Source organism: Cryptomeria japonica, chromosome 3, assembly GCF_030272615.1.
Source record: "Cryptomeria japonica chromosome 3, Sugi_1.0, whole genome shotgun sequence".
Lineage (NCBI taxonomy): Eukaryota > Viridiplantae > Streptophyta > Pinopsida > Cupressales > Cupressaceae > Cryptomeria > Cryptomeria japonica.
In genome coordinates this window covers 860631917-860659491 of record NC_081407.1, presented here as the reverse complement: position 1 = coordinate 860659491, position 27575 = coordinate 860631917, and the positions used below count along the sequence as shown (strand labels likewise).

General features: G+C 38.8%; 1 pseudogene; it reads left to right on the top strand.

The window, feature by feature from the left end:
* The first annotated feature begins 5947 nt into the window (after positions 1–5947).
* The window catches only part of LOC131066662 (GPN-loop GTPase 3-like), an 83774-nt pseudogene continuing 62146 nt past the window's right edge, over positions 5948–27575 (top strand).

Sequence of the window (27575 nt, the reverse complement as noted above, 5' to 3'; positions counted from 1 at the left end):
TCCAAGCATCAGGATTGGGAAAAAGACCCCCAAGAGTGACTTTCACAATGATCGTGGAGACATGGTCACATTGCTCAGTAGGATTATGGGACTTCCCCAATCCAACTACTTTGAAGAGTGGATGTTCTACTTCACAAAATAGGTCTTCACTGGGAAATCTAAGTTCGACTGGGCCCAGATCATAAGTGACAACATCCATACCCAATTGATTGAACTTGAGGCAAAAAAATACTTTACTATGACATCCTATTTGGTCTACATGTTCGCTAGAAACCAACCACTGCCATGTTTAATCATGAAGGGTGAGATTGGGAATGGGCCCAATTAGGTAGAGGTTTATGATTGTTATCCACAGCTGCACTATCAGGACATAGCTCAAAGGGAAAACAATAGCCCTGCCTATGCGGTTGGTCAGTATGAGCGCGTTAATGACGCCTTCACAATGCGCCTGGTCAGGCTGATGCAAGGAGGACTACACATAAGGCTCTCAGAGCAAGCTACCATTCTGGTACAGAGGTATGGCGTTTGGTTCATCCAGTTCCCAAGGTTCTCCTACATCCGAATAGCTGGCTTTGACGACGCTCCTTTCTGACTTCTGCAATACCTAACCGACAAAATAGTTCTCCTGGAAGTCGCAAGGCAGTCACGTCCGACGAGCAGTTTACTCAGAGATAAAAAATAGTCTGGATTCGTCTTCCCAATGATCATAGGTAATCTCAATGTCCATCTAAAGAATCCAGCCCATGCCGAGGAATCCCTTGCAGAACTAGCCTCCTACGGAATACTAGAACATTTCCCAAGGAAATGCTTTGATCACGATAATCTGGCAAAGAGATCCTACAGTAGGCAATACAGAGAAAATGAGTCAGTTGAAGATTATTGGAAGAACTGCTCTGATGACTATGAAGTCCGAAGGTGCGAATATTCAAGGCTGAGTGTGCACAAATGCGACTCTATGAATACTGTTGGGTCCCGGATCAGCTAACAGATTCAGGAAATTGCCTACAAGTCCGGGAATTCGAGGCGGTAAGACATCTTTTGCTAGGCATTGATTGGTCGCAAGATCCAATCACTGATTTTCAGGCGGTTATGGCAGCCCCAAGAAGATACACTGACTAGTGGTTGCACTAGCAAATTGAGCGACTGATTCATGAGGGAGTCCAGTTCACGTACCAAATGGTGGGTAGCCTTGATTCTCAGTCCTCTGAAGATGAGGGAACCTCCAATGCACCAAAGGAAGAGGTTGAAAAGCTTGAAAAAAGGAAGAAGGTTAAAGCCTCCATAGGGACTCAAACATCTAAAAGAACAAGAAGGGAAAAGATCCCTATTAGGAGACCAGAGGTCACTTCATCATCAAAAGACCCCAGTTCATTTGATGATGTAGTTGAACTAGATTATATACTTGCTCCGCCTTCCCAGAGCGATATTGACGCATTTGGAGCTGATGATCCTCCTGAACAAGACTGACTAGATATAGAGGTAAGAGCTATTGAATATGTCGAACCTGAGAATCAAGTAGAGGAAGGAGAAATTCCGTATACTCAAGGGCTTGACTTGCATGAACCCACCCAGTGGAGCCGCCATGAAGTGGGAGAGAATTCAGCTGCGAGCAAAGGACTTGACACTACCTCCACTCCTCCTGTAACAGAGCAGCTGCAAATATGCAATGAGCTAGCTAAAAACATTAAAGAGCAGAGTGTAAATTTAACTATAGCATCAACCCAGACTATACCTCAAGACTGGTTAGTTGCTTGAGCTCAGCGCAAGGCAGCCACCAAGCCACCCATCGACTTGGAAGACATCTTCTCACGCATATACCAAGCCAAGGCCAAGGGGAAGAAAAAGCCCAAGGCATATTTCGGGATAACCCATGATGAGCAAAGGAACCATACCCTTCATATTGCCACCCGCCTGTCGACATGTCAACAAATCAAATTACACTGGCTGATTATAGCATCACAACTATCACCATCAGACGAGCCACCAAGGAGCACGAAAGGGAGGAATTCAAAGACTCTGTGCAAAACATGCTTAGACAACTCGAAAAGATAACAACTGAAAAGAACATGTATCAAGTTCGTGCTGAGCAGGCCAAGGGGCACATTGATCAACTCCTGAGACCATTGCATAATGCTTCCGAATCCCACATTCCCCTGACAGCATTGGCCGAGAGGACCACCACAAAATTTGAAGGAGTACAAGATACTGCCAAGGCCATAAAGAATGGATGCGAGGCATTAAAGAAAGAGGAGATCAAATCTTCAAGGATCTGCGCGAAATGGCCCTCCATAGGGAAGCCACTATTATCAAAATGTGTAAGCTAAAGAAGGAATGCTATAACACTCATAAGGTGATTGCCAGGGCATTGCCCCTCATTAGGGATCTATTTTGGACTTGCTCTCAAATCCCTGCTATTGATACTATCCTAAATCCTTATAGTGTCAATACCTTCAAAGAATGGTATTGGACCCTCAGCATGAAGGACGACATGAGGGATAATATCAATAAAATGCATGATAAGTGCGATGACACTTTATCAAATGTGAAGGATCTTGGTGAAAGGATCCTCAAATCCATGGTTCCCGGTTGGAAAAATAGTATGTCCAGGATAGTGAGGTACAACCACAGTGGGAGGACAGGCTTAATCCCAGGGTCACTTACTCCATGGAGGATCTAGATTTTGCTGCTGGGATGCAAGCAGACATATCATGTTTTGAAAATCACAAGTCATACTGGAGAGAAGAGCTGGAGAATTTGGATAGCCTCCTACAGGGTATTCATTACAAAATGTTTAATCCTTCTATGCAGCCGATGACCGAACTATTCAATTTATGTCTGAGATTTCAGGACTACGTTCGGGTAGAGCGTGCAGCCGATCGGGACCTTTGGAAAGAGTATTTGCATGACGAAGATGAATTTTTAGAAAGAGAATCTACAGCTGGAAAAGAAAAAGTGCTTTCCTAAAGTGCTTTTTTCTTTAAAATTTGAAAAAGTCACTTTTTGGCCAAAGTTCATATTTGACTGCCAAGTCAACTGTAAACTTTAAAACTTTTGTGCATGTGCACTTTTTGAATTGTTATAGATAATTTTAATTACCTTTTTTAGGTAGTTATTGCTCCCCTTTGGGTGGTTGCTGATATTTACCCTCCATTTATGGGTATGGGTACCTTTTGTAAAGATGAATCTGGGCCACTTATTTAGTTTAGATCTTGGCCATTCATCTATTTTTGGAAACCTATTTAAAGGGACTGGTTTTCCCTTATTTTGTAAGAAGTTCATGGATTGTTGCTGAAGCTTTGACGAAATTTACACAAGATTTAATGCAAAGTTAAGGCTGTTTTTATTTCATTGTGAGTGCATGGTCTCCTTCTTCACCATTTGAATTATTCTGTTATGTCTTTCATTTTTCTATAGCATTTTTTAGATAAACATCTGATAGAATCTTCGCTGTTCATACCATTAGGGATTGACTGACTTTTCCTCGCTGTTCGGTTATTAAACACTTAGTGAATGAATGTTAAAGTTCTGAAGTTATGTTTAATAGCATGAAAACTTAATTTTCCCTTGAAGATCGCACTAGATTCTTACAAATGTTGTGCTTAAATAGCTGATAATGTTTAATCTGGTTATTTGGAGGTGTCTGTCTGTTTTTCTTGAATATGCTATCTTAGTTAAATAATTAGATTTCTTGTATCTCTTTACCCTATCTCTCTTTTTCCCCCTTTTTTTAACCAAGAATCCGCAGTCCTACTGAATTAGTATCAATCCAACTGAAACCAACCGATAACAAGATTGTTAGAATTTTAGGGAACTCATCCAGCAATTGCCTATCTCACCGTAAGTCCCCTTTTTGTTTCCAACAAAACACATCAAACCACTGAGTAATCCCGCAGTCAAGACCTGATAATCAAAACCTTGAGGTCATCCCCTTTGATCAAACAAAAAAAACAACATTAGGGATTTTCTTATCTCAAGAGAGGATATGATACTTAGCGAGTACATTCTATTCTGCGTTGGCCGGATGGAGTTTGCAGCGATGCGACTTTAGACACGTCAACATGTACTCCAAAAAAAATGACTGTTCTTCCATATCGCCACTTGATTCCCTTATCTCACATATTTGCAGCATGTGACACTCCGGGTGGAAGACCTCATAGTCCTCCATTTGCCAATGAAAGAGTCCCGTCAGTGAACTAGTTCCATCTTTGGAACATCCATCCAGTTCCAACACTCCTTCCTTGTTGGGCTCTTTCTTTCCTCTGTCTCCTTTAGAACCCCACTCCCATCTATTTGAATCTTCTGAGTCGGAGTCAAATGATGCAAGCTCTTCACTAACGGACTGGTTCCTTAGATCGATTACATACTTATGACCGTCACTCTTGATTGAGAGCATATTCTTCTTCCAGTTATGATTGGCTCTGGCCATGATTAGCCATCCCCTTCCCAGGAGGGCATCGTATGCTTTTCTTTCCAGTGGAATGACTACGAAATCCAGAAGGAATTGTTGCGTCCCGATTACCACCTTTTGTGCCATGAGGGTACCGAGGGGTTTGATACCATGTTGGTCTGCACTGACTAGGTAGAATGTTGGTGGCCAGAGTGTAGGCTTGCCAAGGCTTCTCCAAGTTTCCTCCGGTAGTACGTTGACTCCGGACCCGCCATCCACAATGGTGTTTGTGAGCTTTTGTCCCATTATATCCATCTCTACTACTGCCGGTTTTCATCCAACACTTACCGTGAGTAGCATAGGGTTCATGGCATCTGTACCAGGTCCATACTACATGGTTCCGTCATCATTTGGTGCTCCTGTCCGAGGGTGGTGTCCCTGGTTGCATTTGTCAAGGCCATCCTCAATTGTGGCGATCTGCAAAAGGTCGGATACCCGTATGGGTATTGTGTTACAGAACATCTGCTTAATGATAGTTTTCTTTGATCCTGACCGGAGTGGTGTACTGGCAGCCAGGTGCAAGGCCCTCCACTCTTCTGCCATCTCTTGCTCGATATCCGCCCTGGCTTCTTGGAGTCTTTCCTTCTCCGTGCGAGGGTCAGGATACATGGCTTTCTTGTTTTGCGATATTGTGATTGCCAATACGCCTTCTCCCGGTCCTTCCACCTCCAGCATATTCACCCCTTTTTCCTTTGGACAATCTATGTCCTCATGATTTCCTGGGCCGCACCATCTGCACAACAAACTTCTTGCATCACCCCCGTTTTGGCATTCTCGTGCAAAGTGACCCCATTCGTTGCACTTCCTGCATTGAATCATGGGTCGTCCCTTCGTGTTGTATTGAATTCTACTCCTTGGCGTGTTATTAATTTGGGTGTTCGTATCTTTGCCTTTGTATACAATACACAAGTATTTCAATTTGTGAAGTCTTGTCTTGTGTGTAATCCAAATCTTCTATTCAGCTCGTGTGTACATACTTTCTAGTGTCTGCAATTTAGATAGAAAGCACGTGCGTGTTTGTGTTTTAGTTGGTTAATTTTGTTTATAGTCATTAAAGATACACATAAATTGTTGAGTCTTTTTATGGTAATTAATAAGCAAAAATAGATGTGGCAGATTAGTTTATTTTCTTTGAATGTTGGAACTTCCAAAGCAAACTATTTACATGTGAAAATAGCAAGTTTGTCTGTAAATTAATCTTCAAGGGTTTTAGTTAAGTACTTATTTTACAAGGGAGCTTGACCTTCTAATTTGATAAAGGTTTTACCTTACACGCTATTTTGTTTTGTGTTGTCCTGAAAAAGAATTTGTGTTGTCCTGAAAAGAATGGAATAAAGCCCTAACATTGTAAATATCCTTGAGTGGCAATGCAATCTAATTACTTTTGCTTTGCAGATTTATTCCAGTTTTCCAAGGGATCTTTTAGGTGAATATGGATTTTCTGAGGTTTTTTAGCATATTGGTGGCAGGATTTGTGTGGTGTGTGGCTTATGTTGGAGTGGCCTTTCTTTGCCCAATTCCATTGCTCCATAATGGTTTTCCATTTGTTCTCTTTCACTGCGACAAACCTGTTATATATTAAGAATGGGCTATGCACAACTTGTCATTGGGCCTGTAGGCAGTGGAAAGGTAAGGTACTTCCAATTTGTTGTTATTTTATCTTAAGGGAAATGCTATTAACTTCTATTGATGCATTAAAATGAAGAAGACTTAGAAACATTAGGTTTCCACAGTCCATTACAATTGTGTTTGATGCTTTTGGATCAAGTTGTGTAGTTCATTTTTACATTAATGTTTCAGATCACACTTATCCATCATCTATTCATTTGCTCTTATCATCCCATCGGTGGATCATAGAGTGTGATCCAAAATGTTAATGTGAAAAGCACCAGAGTTTTATCCAAAAAATTCACACACACATTGTTGTAATTTTACCAGTTACTAGAGTTGTTTAGGCATTATGTTCTGATGATATACATTTCTTATCACTTATTTGTAGGCATTTGCAGTTTTAAATTTTACTTTATATTGAGCTCTAAATAAATATTTCTTTGAGTTTGATTTATAGGTGATGTGCTTCGTATAACTTACCAAGATTTTCTTTCTGCAGTCAACATATTGCAACAACCTACATCAACACTGTGAAAGTATTGGTCGAATAGTGAATATTGTGAACCTTGATTCGGCTGTAGAAAATTTTGATTATCCAGTTTCTATAGGTAGGAGCTTATATTTTGCAACATTAAGTAATAGATGTGGATGGTTTGAAATAACAAGGGATGGATGTCATATTTGAATGCTTGCTTAAGTGATGGGCATGCCTTGAGGGTTTTCTTTGGATGCTTAAGTGATCCTTTTATTTTTGTCAAAAATTGTAGCAAAGTTTTTGATTGTTGCTAATTGTGGATTCACTTTTTTATTTGGCAGATATTAAGGATCTGATTTCTTTGGAAGATGTCATGGAAGAGCTGAATCTAGGTCCAAATGGAGGCCTTGTCTATTGTATGGAGTATCCTAAAAATTGTTTAATGCATAGTTACTTTGAATTGGATACTTGATAATCTCAGCTCTGTTTACCATACTTTAGATTTAAGGTTTAGAATCTATACATTAATAAATGAGGAAGAATGAAGGAATCAGATAAAGAGAGAAAAAAAGAGGGAATTTTTTTAGGGTTTATCCATGTACCCAGTTTAGATACTTGAATCTCTGTTAAAAATAAGGAATCCATTATAATATTCTATCATCTCCTATGCACAAAATCACGACAAATCAAATTTCTTATGGAAAAAAGCAACCCATTTTAGTTTTCTATCAATTCCACTTATGCACAATCGCTAAAAATTAAGTTGTATCTAACACTTGCACATGAACAATAAGCTTCTTAAAGTAAAAATGGAAATTGGAATGAGAGTGAACGAGTGTTACTAAGGGTGAAAAATGAAATAGGCAAGTGAAGTGTATAAAAGGTTATTTGAGTGTTTTGAGGCCTAAGTAGCCACACACATATGTTATTTGTAGGAACCCTGCTGGTTCTAACTCTCTTGAAATGCTATTGTTATTGTGTTTTCGGATTTTCAAGGTTTTTGAACAATTTTAAAGCAAAAAATAACACGTGCCAGGCAAGAATTGCACATAAAACCAATGAGAAATGAAATTGAGAGCAACTGCAACTATATTATGAATAAGATAACTGCTACAATAAATCCTACTACTAATTGCATACCTGCGGGTCCTTAGCTTATTTTAAATGAAGAAATTTGGTGTTTGCCAACCAAAATTGGGAAATTGACCAAAATGGCCGTACAATTCCAGAATGTGGTTTTTCTAAGCCAGAAAGTTGATGGAATAGCTTGAAAAGACCAGGCGTTGGGAAATGTGCACTCAGAATGCACTTTGGGTAGGCATTTCAACCTCCCAGGCAAAACGCCCTCTCTCTGGAGCTCACGTGCCAAGGCTGATTGGTACGACCAGCAAGGAAACTTGTATGACTGGTTATTGAACTGGTACAATGTTGCTAATGAGGCGTCTAACCTGTATTACCTCCTTACTTATTCAAAATCTGCAAATAACTAACACAAATAACCTCTGATGAAGCACATGAAGACTCTTGTGTGAAGCCCTCTCAGTTTGCAATAATTCAGTGAATTTATCACAGCCTCAGAATCACAGATCCATGAAGAATGAATGTTCTTCAATAGAAAACCCATTGAAACCCTTGTCTCAGACAATAATCCATAGAGAAAATATCAAGCAATGTCAAATAATCAATAATATGAGTGTGAATTGCCTTCAATTCCCTTATAACACCCAAATGGCCAATTCTCAAAAAGTATGCCCAAATGCAAATTTAAATACATTTAAGTCACTTTTCAAACGTACTTTTTCATTTAAGTGATTTAAAATCACTTTTAATATTTAAAGTGACCTTTTAATTTATTATAAAGTCACTTTATAATATTTAAGTGGCTTATAATTTTAATAAAGTCACTTTATGACTTCATAATATCCATATAAGTTAATTAAATAACTTAACCACTAAAATATTAATATCTCCCTCAATATTCAGTCTTTTGGCGTGCCGTCAGAAGCTCGGGTCAACACTGAATAACCCCTATGTGTCTAGGTGCCCTGACTAAAAATATCACAATTGCCAGATTGACTTACTATAATAGTAAGTCCCTCAACTAAGCCCATGCATTGATTGCAGTAAGTCCCTCAACTAAGCCCATGCACTGATTGCAAAGGCCCTAGAACTGAAACCAAGACTAAACTGAAGAAGTGGAACTGCCACTGAGACTCTCTATCCCGAATGTTAGCCTACGAGAGTCCAAATAATAGACTAATCCCTCGAACTCTGATGCTCATGAAAATGGGGACATTACATTATTCGATGCCTCAGTCTCATCGACACACCCACATACCTAATTTGTGCTTTCACACTTGGAATTGGGAAGTTGCAATGCAATAACCTTAATTATTTTTATATTAATACTTTGAGTTGAGATTAATCTAAATAATTAATATTATTAATTTCTTTTGTTAACGCAACATTAATATTTTTGATATTGTTAATACAATAAAGGTAATTGATACAACTACTTCGCATAAGAAGGCATGGCGGAAGTATTGAAGTATGTCTTAGGGAAGAGAAATTCAGTCAGGTGTGACAGAAGACGTGGAATTCATCCTCCTTTCGTCATTAAGAAGCTGACGTATTGGTGGAATCAGAATAATACACAAAGTGGGTGGCAACGTGAATTAGAAGGATCATCGTCTGGAGTATAATCGCAGAATCTGGTAATGATCTGAGTATCAAGCACGATCAATATTAATGTTGCCTTGTGGGGAAGTGTTTCCGGGAACCAGAGAAGCGGAAACCAAGTTCGCGTGAATCGTAGAAGTCTCTATAACAAGTGCGGAGTAATCTTACCCCCTTCGCATCAGTGGAAACCGAGAGACCATTGTCGTACGTGATCTGCAAACACGAAGGGCTTCGTAAAGAACAAAAGATGGCAACCAAGCATAACGGAAGTCTAACCCCCCGTAGTCAGTAACGCAGACGTGAGACTAAGTACCACGATACCCAAGGAACCCGATATCGGGTCTACCATTGCTCATGCGTTCACGAAGTGGACACTGCTGTGCGTGGAGTGTGATTTTTGCTGGCCGAACATGGAATGAAGTGTAATATCCAGACTGAAGATGTGTGTTGAAACAGAATAGTAGACGTAACATTCCGTGGTGAAAGTGACAGAGCATCTACAGAAGAATTTGCAGCACAGAGATTGACATCTGCAGTTTGGCTTGTATATCAGGTGCATCAATATATAACTTGTATATTCTTAGAATAATGAATGTTGTTCTGGCAATAAATGAATATATCCAGTAGGAAGGAAGATCGAGAATGTATGAATAAGGATTATCACTATATATATCTTTTCAATTAATAACTCGTTACCTATGTCTTAAGAACAAAAAAATGCTGATGAATTAGATATGACCCAAATAGATAACTAAGGGATTTTACAGTGGTCAAAATGCTGATGAATTAGATATGACCCAAATAGATAACTAAGGGATTTTACACTTTGATAATGCGAACAACATTCCCAGTATTCTCCTTTTTATCTCTATAAAATAGAATGTAGGTGATTTCTAACCATTTGCATGACATAACTATTTTGACTCAAGTATTTTCCACAGAACGAATGATTAAATTCATGGATTATTTGAAAAACAGAGTCATCAAAGTGTGATAGTGAACTTAAGCATTTTGTTTAAACCATAGAAGCATATCTCATGTAAAAATTTGCAAAATCATGTTTTTTAAAAAATCGTCTAGACTGCTGAGTTTTTCCCTGAAAATTGGCAGAAATCGTTGACCTTGCCAATTTAATCTGACAAAGACACATTTAAATTGTGTAAAAAATTGTGATTAAACCGTAAAAAGTGGTGCAACTAATGTCAAGTGTTCTTGTTGGCCTATGTCTTTCAAGCTAGAGGTTTGCTCTGAGTATCATTGGACTGAGTTTGAAGTGTTTTTCGAGCTACTGTTTGTTCCCTAGATTTTCTCTATTTCGATTGAGGTTCATGAGTTGCTTTTGATGCCTGGTTGGCTGCCTGAGGTATCTGGCTGTCAGCTTCAGCTAGTTGGATGCTTACTTGTCTTTTTATTAGATGCTTAGTCATATCATGTGCCATGTCATCCTTTGAATAGTCAAAAAGGTTGTTAATATCTTTTTCCAATCGAAGTATGTCTAAAGCTTTTGGGTGTTATGTGAAGAGGCTGACTTTTATTCTAGATTCAATTGTTAGCTACAGCTGGCACTTTAATTCTTTGCCACCTCCACGAGGCTCCTTTACACATGCTATGTTTAGGACTGACGACTTCAGATATAATTTTCCATTTTCATATCGTGGGCAAGGAGATTTTATTAAAGGCTGCCGTTATAAAGTTTGTGGAGCCTAATTAAATTCATGTACTTTATTATGGGCAGCTGTTTCAGATTTTTGGGAGGTTGATGATTAGGGATTTACTTTTCGGGAGCTGCTTAAGTTTATTGGTGTGCATGCTTTTGGCTGTAGACGCGTCCGCAACAGATTTATTTTACCTCTGACAGGTTCAGATTTTGTATGTATTGCCTTGCCTAATTTTGTGGAGGAGATGAAAGTGGAGATTCTTTCTTTCTTAAAGGAATTGTTTGGTTTCATTTTTTAATTACTCCAGCCATTTCTCTTTCCAAATAGTTGTATCGTGGGAATTATTATTCTGGAGATATTCGTTAAAACTTTATGAAGTTGTGGGTGAGATGGAAGAATTTTTTTTTGCGGAGAGCTGTGAAGCCGTTGTTGTCTGGAAGCTCATCTTCAATAGGACGATGTATGCTGCAGAGATAGTGGTACGATTTTGGTTCTGTGGCTAAAAAATTCTTCAGCATGGCTACCATTTTTAGTTGGTGAATATTGGTGTGGCAGAGTTGAGGAGTAGTGGTGGAGCTACAATTATTTCCTTTCAGAAATTGATCATTGATTGCGTGTATGATGAGTGCGTTCAAAATTCTTCGATATACGCATGGCTATGTGTGTGGCAGTTAAGAAGAAAAAGTATGTCGATACTTTTAATGAAAACTACACGACTTCATGAGGCTGTGATGTTGGGTAAGAAGCCTTTGGGAGTGGGCTGTGTTAAAAAAAATATACATGAGTAATGAATTTTCGAATGGGCATGTAAGAAAAAGAGGAGTTAAGCATTTTCTACTGGAAGTAACCGCTGGGCTGTGTATCTAAGTTTAGCAGTGATATTTATCTTTGCTATTATGTGGTTGGGCAGAGATATAACAGTTGAATACATTTCTGAAAACTGATTATATCATCGAATAGAGCATTTTCTTTGAGAGTGAGTTGGAGTTGTTCCTGGAGTGAAGGAGTAAGTGCTGTGTGGTTTTGAAAATGTTGGGAGTTATTGTGATAGAAAAAGAGCTGTAGATACCTGCCTTCATATTTGGAGCGTTTCATGAGATAAAAAACATCCTGTATATACAAACAGCTAGAGCTGTTCTAATATGAAAATGAAGCTGTGCATTCATAGCGGTTGTGAGACGTTGCTTGCAGCATTTTTTCAAAAGTGATAGTGGAGTATCTGTTACAGATTGATAGACATAAAAGGAGCCACGCCTGTTCTTGAGGAGTCTATGTAATGGTATTTTCAAAGAGTTGACACTGCGTGTGATTTCTATATAGAAGTGATTCCTTGTTCAGAGCAGTGCTTTTGATTATATGTTAGAATGAAAAGGTGATGCTTGGTGTTTGGTTTGTGATAAGAAGGGAAAATAAATATTGGAGTCGTATATACTGTTGGATGAACAAGGTGTCAGATATATATATATATATATTCAGGGGATGCTGTGCGTTTTCTTTCTTTTTAATAATTGCAAAACGTGGAGAAGCTGACTCGGATTTTAAAGGGGAGAGTTGTATTTTGAAGTGTTATTGAAAGGTATATATCTTCTTTGTAGCGAGAGGTTTTGAAAAAGTCTGTAAGTTCTTTTAAATCAGAGTTCATACTTGGGGAGTTGGTGCTCTCCTTCTCACTGAGGTTGGTGCCTCATTTATTCTGAGTTGGTGCTCTTATAGAGGTTGGTGCCTCTGATGTGCTGAGTTGGCGCTCAGTAGTTGTAATCAGGGTTGGTGCCCATTTATGGAGATTAATAAGAGCTTACTTATGCCGTGGTTTTTTTTCCCCCAAGGTTTTCCACGAGATATATATGGTGTTCTTGTATTGTTGATTGATCTCTTTATATTTCATTTTGTGTTTTATATGGTTTAAGTTAATTGAGAAGTTTGTGCTCTTCACCCCCATGAACTGTCCACCCTCAAAACCCTAAAAACGTGACAAAAAATCTAAATATTGGTTGCATGATGTTTTCAGAAACATCTTGCATGTGAGACATGAATAATTCAAAGGGAAGAATTAAACAAGTCAAAGGGAAGCACTAAAGAGCAGTCAATAATTTTTTGCCAATTTAATATGAAAAAAATGTGTTTAAATTGCATCAAAAATCGCAATTAGATTGTCAAAAATGATGCGACTGTTGCCCCCTTGAACTGTCCGCCCTTGAAAACCTAAAAACATGGCAAAAAACCTATTAATATTGGTTGCGTGATGATTTCTTGCAATGTCTTGCATGTGGGATGGAATAATTCAAAGGGAAGAATTTGACAAGTCAAAGGAAAGCAATAAATAAGTTGCAGACTTGCAGGGACAATTCGACTCGGCAGGAGCAGTGCTCTAGGAGTTAGGCAATTTAAGTTTAGTTTTTTGGTATGCTTTCTAGCTTTCTACTCTTTCTCTGAGAAGTTTCAATGGCACAATCAGCTTTTGCACCTGTTACAGTAGGAGATTATACACCTATTAGATAATTTTCCTTATTGAGATTCAAATGAGCTGTTGAATCTGGTGCTGAATGCCATTTTTTGTAGGTCTTGGCCCCTCGAGTCCTTTAGTCCTCTATTAGCTATGTTTTATGCAGATGTCCTGAATCCCTCTGTACTACATTTCTTTCCTCATGCTTTTTCCCAGTTCAAAATGACAGTTTTGAATGCCTTGGGCATTACCGGATAATTACCGTGAGGTGAGCCACAATGTGAATTTAGCTAGGTTTAATGTTTTGGATAGTCACGCCTAGAAGTTGGCAAGAACTGAAGATAGTTGTTCTAGCACTTAAATTGAAATATTGGTAGCATGCGTGGCCCCAAAATGCTACAATTCATTGTTCTCAATGCTATGTATTATGCAGATGTACCTGCATTCCTCTGTCTCTCATTTCCTTCCTCATGCTGTTTCCCTGTTCAAATATCTCACTATGCTGTTATATGTTTTAGATTTTTATGCTGCAACACTTCCACACACATCTAAAATTTTTATATTTTAGACAAGTATAGGAAATGTACTTGATAAATGGATAAAAGGAATTTTGTAATCCTAAATTGGATGTTCGACCTGCCCAGGAAATGAATTTTTAAGAGGGTAACATCAACATATTTACAAACCAACACTAGAGAGCTATATAATTTTCTCCATTTTCATCCTTAAATACAGTGTATAGAAGAAAGTAAGTGCCTCAGTTTAACATGGCCAAATGTAGGTAATTTCACTTGTTTAATAATAACATTATTTATTAACAATTATCTTAGCCAGATCAATCGTATTGCTTTAGTTTTTTCTGAGCAAGGAACATATTTAATGAAAACTGTTGCCTCAGGCAGAAAAATCAGTCAACTGTCATATATCTTGAGAGATTAGCAAGGGAACTTCATACACGTGGAAGAGAAATTGAAACCACACTGTCCTATCCTCCATTTTCTCGACCAAAATCTCTGTTGTTTCATGACTGAAAACTGTTGTCTTGACTGAGATCTTCTTGTTTTGACATATGATTGAAATCACAATTGTTTATAGAGAGAACAAAATGCCATTATGTATTAGGGAGTAGCTGCAACTTATTTAGGCCAAATAAACTAAATATACTTGGGAGATCTTTATAGGATAAATAAACTAAATTGGCCACTTGCCTTAGTCACCTCCTATGCACAGTTATACTCCAAAAGGTTGTAACTAAATATCTTTTTTGCTTAGTTTATAAGTCTTTTAGACTGCAAATCTTTCAACAAAACAAATAAAGCATAGACTACAATGCAACATAGATAGTCACCTCCTATGCACAGTTATACTCCAAAAGGTTGTAACTAAATATCTTTTATGCTTAGTTTATAGGTCTTTTAGACTACAAATCTTTCAACAAAACAAATAAAGAATAGACTACAATGCAACATAGATACAATGCCACATTCCCAAATGTAAAACCCTTAAATAGTTTTTTATTTCATGTGTAACTTTTGTTAGTTTTTAAAATTACTTGATTATTAATGTGATTGGGTGCCAACTCTTCATCTAGTTTTAAACTGGGATATAATATGTGCTGAACTTCTTGACTGATTACCTTAACTAAATACAGCTCTAGTTGCCAAATTTGATCTATTTTGGGGCGTAGAGGTTTGAACAAAATTTTACACATTTTTAGAGAAATAAACTGAATTTTGCAATTTTTACCCAAAAAAATATTCATGCTTTAAAACTTTCTTGTGACTTTTCATGTCAAACTAAACAATAAAATCATTTAAATGACATAGCTCCAGCCTCCAACCATGAAAGGCTGAATTAAAATGCTTTTGCAGATTTGATCATAATGCCATGTCAAAAAAACTTTGCATGGATACATTGCACAACAATTTCAGGTACAACGAAGGTTAAATGCAACTATTGTTCGAAAGATATCACTAGTGTTATTTGTCACTTCAAATGGCATTTGGCCAAGGAAATAGGACATGATACCACTAGTTGCACAAAATGTCTTGTAGATGTCACCTTTTAGGCAAAGCAAGCTCTTCTAGGGATTTCTGAGGGTAAAGCGAAAAAGGCAAGAAAGGCAAGAATTGGGATAGAATTAGCTTCTAAGTCTAACGATGCAGGTAGCAATCGTTTGGATGATGAAGGTGGTGCACAATAGTATTTCAAGGAATCTAGGTCAACACCTACAACATGTGGCCCAAAGACAGGTGGAGGAAACATTAATTTTTTCTTCACACCTTGTACTACACTAGGATCATAGACCACTTGAGAGAGTACAAGATGGAAGAAGAATGAATGTCCATGAACAATAAAAGAAGGCAATTGCAAACTTTTGGTACTACTCTAGCTTGCCATTCCATGTTGCTAGGTCTCCGTATTGGCGAGGTATAATGGATGCTATGTAGCTGCAGGTCCTGGGTTTTAAGCCCTATCTTATGAGACATTGAGGGTTGGTATGCTCAATGATGTAGTACATGATGTTGTTAATGAGTATCTATTAGAGTGGGCGAATAGTGGTTGCACCATTATGTTAGATGGGTAGATAGATAGAAGGAATCAAACACTCATCAACTTCTTTGTCTCTTGTGATATTAGCACGATATTTTTTAAATCTATGGATGCATTATTGTTGTGACGTATTCACACATCACCCCATTGCAAATTGGGATCCCTGCTTTTTGCCTTCTAGGGTTTGTTTTCTAGGTCTTTTAGGGTTTTGTCTGTTAGCCTTTGCAGGATGAGTGTTGTCGAGGGGATTTTTGAATAGCAGGCTTTGCTTTGGTCAGGGTGAGTCCACGATGCTCCAGAATTATGGTTTCTTTGAAAGTCTCCCTTAAGCTTAGTTTCTGCTCTTGTTGCTTATGGTGTCAGGAGGTCATTGAATCTCGATGAGGGAATTTTTGTCTTTTGAGGGTCTGAGTTGAGAAAATTTGGCTAGGACATGGAGGGAATGAATCAAAGATTAGGACTAAGGCAGAGTCAAGTAGAAAAGGAGGTGAATTAAGCCCAAAATAAGGATTTCGCTCCTGACCCTTCCAGAGGGTCCAAGGTGAATTTCTCCACAAGACACTCCACCTCGACTCGGGCTCTGAGCTAACCCTTTCCTAGGTTTGAATAAAGGAAAGAGCACTCGTTTGAATGAAGGGATGTGCAAATGGAGTCAGGATTTGAGCTCAAACATGATTTTTGCTCTTGACCCTTCCAAAGGGTCCTGAGCGAAATTCATGCAAAATCCTATTTTCCACAAGAACTGGAGCTATGTGTCAACCTAAAGGATAAAATTGCATGATCATGAGGGAAGAAGGTCTAATGAAGTTTGACCAAGGTATGAGGAGGAGAAAATATGTGAGAAATTGGCTCAAAAGGTGAATTTCGCTCCTGACCCTTCCAAAGGGTCCAGAGCGAAATTCATATTTCCTCTATTTTGCTTCTTAGTTTGATCAAGTTTGGAGCTCCTAAGGCATGATTTGGTAGGTTTTGATGCATATTTGCCTTGAAGAGGAGTTTTTGGACCTTAAGATGATGAAAGCTAGCCTCAAAAGAGGATTTCGCTCCTGACCCTTCCAAAGGATCCAGAGCGAAATCCTCCATTTAGCCTTCTTTTGGCCTAAGAAACCTAGTTTGACTTTGCCTGGGGCCAGTTGAGTGATGGGTTGCCTTGATTAGGGTGGAAGGAAGTTGGTTTGATCAAGCTTGAGGGAAGATTAGGTGAATAAGGTGCTAAATCAGCCTGGAATCATGATTTTCACTCTTGACCCTTCCAAAGGGTCCAGAGCGAAAATCCTTATAACACTCATTTTCCTTCCTTGTTTTGGATAGGCGTTGGTTTCTTAGGCATGTTTTGTGAGTCTTGATGTGTTCTTGCCTTGAGAAGTGTTTTGAAAAAGTGAGGATCTTGTCCAAAAATAGGAATTTCGCTCCTGACCCTTCCAAAGGGTCCAGAGCGAAATTCTTCATAAGCCTCATTTGCTCCCTTGTTTTGGCTACCAACCTTGTTCCATGGGCATATTTGGAAAGGAAATAACATGTCTCTACCTTTTGAGGTGATGGAATGTAGAAATGTGAAGGATTTTGGCCAAGATTAGGAATTTCGCTCCTGACCCTTCCAAAGGGTCCAGAGCGAAATTCTTGAAAACACTCATTTTTCCTTTAGCCAGAGTCAAGCCCAAGGTGGAAATGAAAGGAGAGGGATCTATGTTTGCCTCCCAAAGAGGATGAGAGTTGGAAAAGTCAAGGATCAAACCCAAAACATGATTTTCGCTCCTGACCCTTCCAAAGGGTCCAGAGCGAAAATCTTTGTAGCTCTTATTTTCTTCCTTATTTTGGCTAAGCTTTGGCGTTAAGGAATTAGTATGTTCTTGCCCTGAGAGGGAGTGGGATGCTTTGGAAGATCAAGATTTTTGCCTAAAAGAGAATTTCGCTCCTAACCCTTCCAAAGGGTCCAGAGTGAAATTCACTATAAACCTCTTTTGCTACATTGTTTGGGATCCAATCCTTGTTCCTTAGGTGGAAAATGATCTAAGTTTGCTTCTTGAGGTGGTTTGAAGTTTGAAAAGTGAGTGATCAAGCCTAAACTAAGATTTTCGCTCCTGACCCTTCCAAAGGGTCCAGAGCGAAAATCTTCATGGACCTCATTGTCTTCCTTGTTAGGCCAAGTTCCTAGTGTCCAAGGCATGATGGAGGAGGGATATACATATTCTTGCTTTGAGAAATGATGGAAAGCAATAAAAGATGAAATATCAAGCCTAGAATGAGATTTTCGCTCCTGACCCTTCCAAAGGGTCCAGAGCGAAAATCTACCTAAGATGCATTTCCTTCCTTGTTTGACCCAATTTTGATGTCCAAGGCATGTTGAAAGAGAGAATGGGCATATTGAAATCTTTAAGGACGTTTGAAAGAGTTAAGGAATGAGTGTTTTAGCCAAGGAAGGAAATTTCGCTTCTGACCCTTCCAAAGGGTCCAGAGCGAAATTCCTTACAAGCCTATATTTTTTACCTTGCTTGAGCTTTAAACCTTGTTCCTAGGGCGAAGAGAGATGAGATTTTACCTTGCAATGAAGATTGGGTTTGAAAGAATGATGATTTTGGTCTAAAAAGAGAAATTCACTCCTAACCCTTCCAGAGGGTTAGGGCGAAATTGTGCAAAACCTATCTTTTCCCTTAGTTTCATGCCAAATCTAGTGTGGATCATGATTAAAGAAGGCCTTAGAAATGACTCCAAATTGCCAATCATTATCAAGATTGAAGGAATTGAGCCAAATGATGAAAATTGCTCCTGACCCTTCCAAAGGGTCTAGAACGAAATTCCTAAAATCCCTTATTTTCCTAGCAAAATCAAGTCAAACTTGGGTTTCTATAACTTGGATGAGTGTCAGGATTGGTGTTCTTGCCCTTTTGAGGTGGATTCAGGTTGAAAGATGGAGGAATAAGCCTAGAGCAAGATTTTCGCTCCTGACCCTTCCAAAGGGTCCAGAGCGAAAATCCTAAAATCCACCTATTCCTTTCAAATTTGTGCCAAGCCATGCCTAGACCAAGGTGAGGGATGCCCTTGAGATTGCCCTTGAATTGATTGTTGTCTCCAAAAGTGATGATTTTAGGCTAGAGGAAGAAATTCGCTCCTGACCCTTCCAAAGGGTCCAGGGTGAAACTCATTATAGGTCCTGTCCCTGGCCATGATTCCTAGCGAAATTCTCTTTTCTAGTCATTTTGAGGTCAAACAAAATGTTGCAAGCTTGGGAGAGGGATCCAAGGATGAGATTCCAAGTATAGAAAGTGAGAGAAATGGAGTTGAGTGAGGGAAGGCAAGTATAGAGAGAAATTCGCTCCTGACCCTTCCAAAGGGTCCAGAGCGAAAAACACTAAAACCATCCTTTTCTCCAAATTTTGAATAAAGTCAGGCCTAGAATAGGGTGAGAGAAGCTATTTGAAATGCCTTGGAAGGATTTTTGATCATTAAAAATGCAAACTTTGAGCTAAATTTAGAATTTCGCTCCCGACCCTTCCAAAGGGTTCAGAGTGAAATTCTTCAATCTACCTATTTCCTCCTCGTGTCAAGTCAAGAATTTGAGCCCTAAGGCGTGGTTGAGGTTGAAATGATGTTTCTTTGCCTTGCAAGATGAATTGAAGTGAAGGAGATGAGGAATTAAGACCTAAAACTTGAATTTCGCTCCTGACCCTTCCAAAGGGTCTAGAGCAAAATTCCCAATATCACCTAAATTGCTCATGATGAAGATCAAGAAATGAATTCCTAGGCCTTGGTGGAGAAAAGACTAGTGTATGCTTTCCTTGGAAGGTATTTTGGAGTAGAGGCATGATAGATTTTGTCCTAAAATGTAAATTTCGCTCCTGACCCTTCCAAAGGGTCCAAGGCGAAATTCTTAAAACCTCTATTTTGCCCCAAATTTACATCGAACTTGGTATGGATTGAGAATATAGGGATCCTTAGGCATGCATCTAAGCAAGCATAGTCGCAAAGTGAGGTCTAAATGAGCTAGGAATGCAAAATTCGCTCCTGACCCTTCCAAAGGGTCCACGGCGAAATTCTTATAGGGCCTGTCCCTGGGGAGAATCTTGAACAAACTTCATTTTGATGTCTTCTTGTTGATGATTTAAGGTATAAAATGCTATGTTAGAATAAATTATTATGTGTCCTTAATCATCTTATGGTTTGTCTTGCAGATGAAAGAAGACCAGGCCAGATCAGGGACGACCTTCTCCAGTCCAGCATCAACAAGGACGACCTTCTCCAGTCTAGCATCATTAGGGACGACATCTTCCCATCTAGCATTCCAAGGAAAGGTACACCATCCATCTTGCACATCAAAGACAAAGGAGGTCAGAGCAAGGGTCCATTGGAGAAGCAGACAGTTTCAAAAGAGTTAACTAAAGTTAGCTTCTCAACATCACCAAATTGAGCATCAACCAAGTGTCAGACAAGGTGGCGTCCCAGTCATCATCCCTCCAGTTGGATTGGTCCACCTTAGCGTGTTCAGGTTCAATGTACCTAACTCATCAAAATGACACAAACTTCGATGTACCTACCCCGGTTATCCATTGGTCGAATATTCCAGAGAAGACATGTGTCCAAATAATGCAATTATTTCATTGGCCAGAATTGAGTTGGTTGTAACAAACCCTAATTAGGGTTTTCATTGTAAAATCTTGGCCATTGATCTCAAATTGATCTGAGCCATTGAATTGTATTGAGAGCGCTATATAGGCCCTGGCTCCTCATTTGTAAAGGATATAGTTAGGAAGTTAATAGTTAGTCAGTAGTTGATAGAAGGTGAATAGTTAGAAATAGTGAATAGTCAGTTAATAGTATAGCAATTAGAGTAGAATAGAAAGAGAAGGCAAAGATTGTTGCCAAGATGTTGTTGTAAAAGGCTTGTAAAACTTGATTGAAGAAATGGTGAAATCTATGGGTCGATTCAATAATTTGCATGGTCTCTATACTTCTCATATTTGATTTCATGTTATTAGATGAGTGGAAGAAATGTGTTTGATTGATGGTGAAAATTTGTATATCCATACTACTAGCAGTTTGTTGATTGCAGACTTGCCTTGTGTAGTCAACTGGAATCATTCAGTTTAAGCTTAACTTCAATTGTCGCTTCTTCACTGATATGCATCAGTCTGATGGTGTCTATGCCTGTAGCGATAATCTGAATATCATAAAGTTTTCCTCCGAAGATTGCACTAACCTTGTGGAGATGGTCCTGGGATGTCAAAACAAGACTTAGTTAGAATTTCATCAAAGGCTATTCATTGCTCCTACATTCTTAGTGTCAGAATTAGATCCTTTCCTCGCCCTCATCCTTTTTTCCTTTTTTTCAAAAAATCTAGGCTAGTGAAATCCTGTGTTCCAGCAATATTCAAAGCAAATCAGACATTTAGTCATCAAGTGTAAGTCCCCTTGTGATTCCAGCAAAATCACATCATACCACAAAGAGCTTATCCACGAGTAGAGAACCTACATACAAGAACCTTGGAGTTGCCTCGACTGATCCTTGGGCGAGATCTTTAGCAGTCGGGAAACTTTGCTCAAGAGAGGATAAGGTACCTTTAGGTATTTTATTCTGTGTTCGCATGTGCATGAAAAACACATCAACAATTATATACAATGAAATCAGTAGATGCACTATTCGAGATGTATGACCTAGTGGTCAAGGATGTAGTGCCGCAAAATCTGGTTTAGTTTATAATAGACAATGTTGCTACTTGTGTTGTTGTTGAGAGAGTCGTGACAGACAAATACCCCACTATGTTTTTACCCCATGTGCAACACATTGCCTTGATCTAACCCTAGAGGATATTGGATAACTTGAATGGGTTAAGGAGGTATTGCAAAAAACTTGCATAGTTACCAAATTCATCAATAATCACATGAGAGTTTTGTGCATGTTGCACTCTTTTGCAAATGGCAAGGAGCTAGCTCGACTAGGTGTGACAATATTTGCAACACACTTCTTTGCATTATAAACTCTTTGCTAACAAAAAATGAATTTGAAATGGATGTTTGTTTCAAATGAGTGGATAGAGTCTAGCTTCACCAATCAAGCCTATGGCATAGCAGTGGTAGAGTACATGTACTCTATTAGTTTTTGGGAGGCTGTTGAGCAAGTTTTAGAATTTTCAGAGCCTCTAGTAAAAGTATTGAGACTAGTAGATGGGGATAAATTCCCCATGGGATATTTGTATGAGGCTATGGATATGGCCAATGAGGTGATGAGGGGTAGGATGGAAAATAACAGGGACAACTATATGCCATAATGGGACATAATTGATAAAAGATGGGATCAATAGATGCACTCTCCTCTCCATGTTGCAAGATACTATTTCAATCCGACATTGTTCTATAACTCTTCATTTAGACATGATGATGCAAAGGTCACATAGGGCTTGTTCATATGCATGGAGAAAATGTTTCCTACCTTAGAAACATTGTAGGCAGCTATGGGGTTTTCTGTCATCTAGGCTGCTGTGGAAGGCAGCTTGACCTTCAAACTAAGTAGACTCTATAAAATTTTTATAATCTTTGTTTTGTGGACATGATCATTAAATGTGTCAAGATTTTAAGATATTCTTACATGATATAATCTTCATATGATGTGTTTTTCAGCACAATGGTGAGATTTTTTTGGTCCCAAAACCAAAAATCTTAGATGGATGATGAGACACATTTTGAGCCAGCCATGCGGTTCATTTGCTTGTGAGCATGTTTGGAGTGTTTTGAACACATACATTACAAGAAACACAACCATCTAACACAACAACAGACAATCACCACAACCTCTACCTGAAGCTAAAGAAAGCTCAAGGTTAGACTTTTAATATACTTGCAGTCAGTTGAAATTGTATTCATTATGTTTTTCACTTGTAAGGAAAAGTCTGATTTCTACATGGACAAAAACATGTACTATTGAAGATGATGAGCCAATTGACCTTGATGAGATTGATCCAAACTCTAAGTGGATTGTTGCTGCTGATGAATTTTTTGATCCAGAGGATTTTTAAATTGTAATGGAGGCCAACGTGAATACTCATCATATTGAACATCTTAGGAGAGGCTCTTATCCAAGAGCTTCGACGTGAGGATCTCTTGCCCTCTAGCATAGTAAGAGTCATTGGCTACATTTGATTTTTTGAAACTTTGTACTTAGTTTACAGGTCGACTTTATACAAAATTACAAACTATATTCCAATTGACATTTCGTCAACTGTCACCATCTAGTTATTATCTATGTTGTTGTGGTATGTTTTGTGAAATGTTATCTCTATGCTATGGAAATGCCCTTAATTTTTTTTTTTAAACTATTTTTTGACTCTTTCTTTAAATTTTTTTATGTTTCTTTTTAAATCTGATTTTTTCAAAAAATCTTATACTTTTGGTTTGCCGATTTTTTGCCCAAATGATTTTTGCTGCTATGGTTTAAACATTGGAAGTACAAATCTAACTAGGTTAAAAGTCCTTGGTCTACTTTTTGTCCTCCACCCTTGGGAAAACTTTGAAAATAATATTTGAAATGCATTCTCAGCAACCTGTTTGTCTATTTGTGCATCGAGTTAGAATCTATATACTAGGAGGCACCCCTCAAACATTAATCAACTACCATCTTTCTCCAAATTCATTGTACAACATAGGAATTAAAATATTTGTACTTGTATCTCTATATTTTTAGTGACCTAATCATTTCATTGTTCTTCATTGTAGTAGCCATAAAGACTGACGCTTGAAAATATTGTAATGTATAAGTAGGAGGTATTTTCCACAGCAAGTCAAACTATGATATTGCTATCAGGGTTCAACTGTGTAGTTTTTGAGTCAAACTCATTGACCCATGTTTCACAAGTAGTGGTTCACAAGAACCCATCTCTAATGAGAATGAATGGTCCACTTAGCACTCATTGCATCTAGGTGATGCTCACAAGGGTGAAGCATTGGGACTTCCCGGGAGGTCACCCATCCCAGTACTACTCCAACTCAAACGCGCTTAACCACGGAGTTCCCTCCAAGGTTAAACCCACTTAGCTTGCAACCCCATTTGCAAAACCTTCAACAAGTGTTGTGCCTTATGAACCATTCATTATAGAGCCCCTTTAGCTCATCAATTGATAAGTAGGAGGTATTTTCCACATCAAGTCAAACCTTGATATTTCTATCAGGGTTCAACTGTGTAGTTTTTGAGTCATTGACCCATGTCTCACGAGTAGTGGTTCACAAGAACCCATCTCTCTTGAAAATGAATGGTCCACTTAGCACTCATTGCATCTAGGTGATGCTCATAGGGGTGATGCATTGGGACTTCCCGGGAGGTCACCCATCCTAATACTACTCCAACTCAAGTGCGCTTAACCACGAAGTTCCCTCCAAGGTTAAACCCACTTAGCTTGCAACCCCATTTGCAAAACCTTCAGCAAGTGTTGTGCCTTATGAACCATTCATTATAGAGCCCCTTTAGCTCATCAATTGATAAGTAGGAGGTATTCTCCACATCAAGCCAAACTATGATATTGCTATCAGGGTTCAACTGTTTAGTTTTTGAGTCAAACTCATTGACCCATGTTTCATGAGTCGTGGTTCACAAGAACCCATATCTCATGAGAATGAATGGTCTACTTAGCACTCATTGCATCTAGGTGATGCTCACAGGGGTGAATCATTGGGACTTCCCGGGAGGTCACCCATCCTAGTACTACTCCAACTCAAGCACACTTAACCACGGAGTTCCCTCCAAGGTTAAACCCACTTAGCTTGCAACCCCATTTGCAAAACCTTCTGCAAGTGTTGTGCCTTATGAACCATTCATTATAGAGCCCCTTTATCTCATCAATTGATAAGTAGGAGGTATTTTCCACAGCAAGTCAAACTATGATATTGCTATCAGGGTTCAACTATGTAGTTTTTGAGTCAAACTCATTGACCATGTTTCATGAGTATTGGTTCACAAGAATCCATCTCTCATGAGAATGAATGGTCCACTTAGCACTCATTGCATAATGGGTTAATTTTCAGCATCTTGGATTTGAATAATATTGTTATCTTTGAACATTGGAATGCTATCTGTATAAATTAGCGTAACCACAATCCTTGACCTTTTTTCTTACTCTCAAAGTCAACTCTTACCTTTTACTTGTTGCTACTTAAAAGTTTTATATGGCTTAATTATAAGTTTGGAAACAAGGGGAATGGTTCTAATCTGTTGTTGAGCTTAAGATTGGCAATGCTCTGAATTCTATTAATTCCTAATGACCTGTTTGAGCCACATCTCGTTTTTCTAAATTCTATTAATTCCTAATGACCAGTTTGAGCCACATCTCATTTTTCGTCTGAAATGTCAATAAAGTGGATCTTTCCAAGGTCTCTATGTTTGTGCTTGTTTGTGGAATCATGTTCCTAAGCTCAAATAGTGCCAGTTTTTTTTGAATGGATGGATACCGATAGCAGTTGATCTCCCTCCAACCCGATCAAGTGTTTCCTTCTCTATCTTAAAAAGATTGAAAGATTATACGAATTAGGTTCATTTATATTTTGTTTTAATCAGTATGCATTCCAGCCACTCCTGAGTATATAGAAAGACACATTAGGATCTCACAGTCAAATCGCACCCTTTTGTTGGTTTTCAAACTTCCAATGGGATTCTCTTGAAATAATCTTGCATGCCAGTTTCCTTTAGGCTTCAAGAATAGCACATCATGAAAAACTGAAAGAAGTGGCGTCCTAAACATTTGTGCACAATTTTAAAGGACATATCCCAAACACATATAGAAGTAGCCATATATTGACCAGTGCTTGCCATGGAGTGTTCCCTATGATGCTTTAACCTTCCATTTTACCTTAAAGAACCACCTCCTGTCGTTAGTATCATTTAGGTTATTTTTAGAAGGCTCTGTGAAGGTATATCAAGGTGTACAGCGGTCACTTTACTCACAGGAACATTCTGAGAGTCAATTTCAGTTTTTTATATTCTACATTAGGATGAAGGATACACTAAGGGTATTATTCACTTATGGTTGTTTATTCATATAGGCTCTCTACTATGAAATGGCTGTTTTTGTAGCATACATAGTATATGTAATATAGTTAGATTTAGAAATTTGAGATTTTCACAGGTAAACATAATATCAGTTATCTAGCTGTGGAAAGCTTTTTGATTCCAACATTTTGCGTCTCCTTTGAGAACCCTTTTTCTGGACATTATAAAATCAAAGATATCAGGATTTTTTAAAAATCTGTGGCTGAACTGAGCCGATCAATCTGACAGGAGGTTATTGTAAAATTTTCCATTCAAGCTGGCAAAATCTCATGTCTGTGATCACCTGAGGACATGCTATTTCCATGACTTATTTTGGTATCTGTAACGTCATAAATTGTACACACTTGCTAAAAGCGGTACAATTTAACACCTAGTTTAGCACCCGCCTTGGCACAGTTGCATTTTGCATTACATTTCCCCTTTAGCACTTAATTAATCGAATTAATTAGGTCTAAAGGTGCTATTTCACCATTTTCCACATCACAAAGTTGGGCCCTTTCATTAAAGCGTGCCCCTTTCATTTTATTCCTCCAATACATCACTTAATCAAAAACCCTAATTAGGCCCTATTCTGAGCTTGGGGGCTTAATTTCGGGGGTCAAAACATCTCGAAATCACCTGTAACTTCGGGATTCTCTCTAAAATCATCATATCTGACGGTCCTGAAAATTTGGTGAAAAGTTGTCAGGACCGTGGCGCCCGGAGTGCACACGGTCCCGGACATTTTTCCCGAAATTTTAGGAGCGCGATCCAATCATAAAATAAAGCTTAACCCCGAGAAATTGGCGGGGTATTCAATCTCTAGGTCGGCCAAAAGACGAAATTGCGACCTAGGGTTTCATACATAAGAGCTCTCTTTCTTCATTTGAAAGGATCCGATTTTTGTTTTCAGGAACTTCATATGTAGCGAAAGAGCAGATCTTTGAAGACTTCAACATCTTACAACATCCCTCTATCAAGTATTTATCAATTCCATTCATTCATTTAGGGCTTGGAAGACATTGAAGAACAATAGGAGATTACCGACTGAAGATTGGCTTGTACTCCTCCCTTGAGGGTTGGGTATGATTTCATGTTGTTTTCATGTCTTTACATAAGCTTCAATACATCATTTATTCATGCTTTAGATCACTTTGCATCTTGATTTAGAGCATTTACGTTATCATTTACAAGCAATTAGGGTTTACTTTCTAGGTTGCTCTAGTTTGCTTTCTTGCATTTTAGGACCTTGCACACACACTAGGTCTGCACACACAATACATTTTACAAAACAACTTGGCTATTCGTGGAGGTGGAAATCACCGAAGCGGGGGTTTGACTAAGGCAAAACCCTATATAGCCGCCCACACACCCTTTTTCAGATATCATTGCAGGTTTCGGGATTCAGACGATGCCGCGGGATACAGATCCGGAGAGAGAAGGTCGAGACAGCACTCTGTATCAAATTGTAGAGTAGAAGACTGGGACAGGGGCGCTGGGCGCCCTGGTCCTTGGGACAGAGGCGCTGGGCGCCCTGGTCCTCCGGACAGACAGCTTTCAGACAGCTTTCCGACAGTGTTCCAGAGTGCAGAACAGAAGTTTCCGGTGCAGTTTTCAGGACAGTGGCGCCCGCGCCCCCGTCCTGAACATTTTCAGTCCGATTTTGACTCCGGGTACACATCTGCATTCTTATTTCATCCTTG